Below are 627 nucleotides of genomic sequence, written 5' to 3' on the forward strand. Positions count from 1 at the left end.
GTTTTAAGATATCTTCTCAACTCATTAATATCATCAGTATGAAAGGCATAAGTAGTTTGAGGTACCTTTAACTCAGCAGCTTCAGAACTGCTATCAGCATTTGCCATCAAGGCATAGTTCTCCTCACTTTCAGAATCTGAAGTGTCTGTCCAACTTTTCTTCTTTGTGACAAGAGCTTTGCCTTTGTCACTCTTCACTTTCTTGCAATCAGGAGATACGTGGCCTTTCTCACCACAGTTGTAGCATTTGACATTTGTGTAATCTCCTCTGTCAGACTTCCCTCCTTTGCCTTCAGATTTTCTGAAACTCTTCTTATCAGAACTTGCACCTTTCCTGGAAAATTTCTTTCCCTTCCTGAATTTTCTGTATGCAATCCTTGTGATTCCTTTCACCATAAGAGCACACAGCTTCATCATCTCTTCATCAGCATCCATCTCAGGCAAGCTTTCAGTTTCTGAGTCATCATCACTATCAGAACTTGATAACTCAGTATCAGACTTTGTGATGAGCGATTTTCCCTTGCCTTTCCTTGAGGTAGCTGTAATAACCCCAATTTTTGGAAAATTTTTGAAACCCTTATGAATAGTGTTTTTGCTGAATGAGAAAACTTTTCATGCCACACTATGT

The sequence above is a fragment of the Apium graveolens genome, chromosome 2, assembly GCF_009905375.1.
Source record: "Apium graveolens cultivar Ventura chromosome 2, ASM990537v1, whole genome shotgun sequence".
Lineage (NCBI taxonomy): Eukaryota > Viridiplantae > Streptophyta > Magnoliopsida > Apiales > Apiaceae > Apium > Apium graveolens.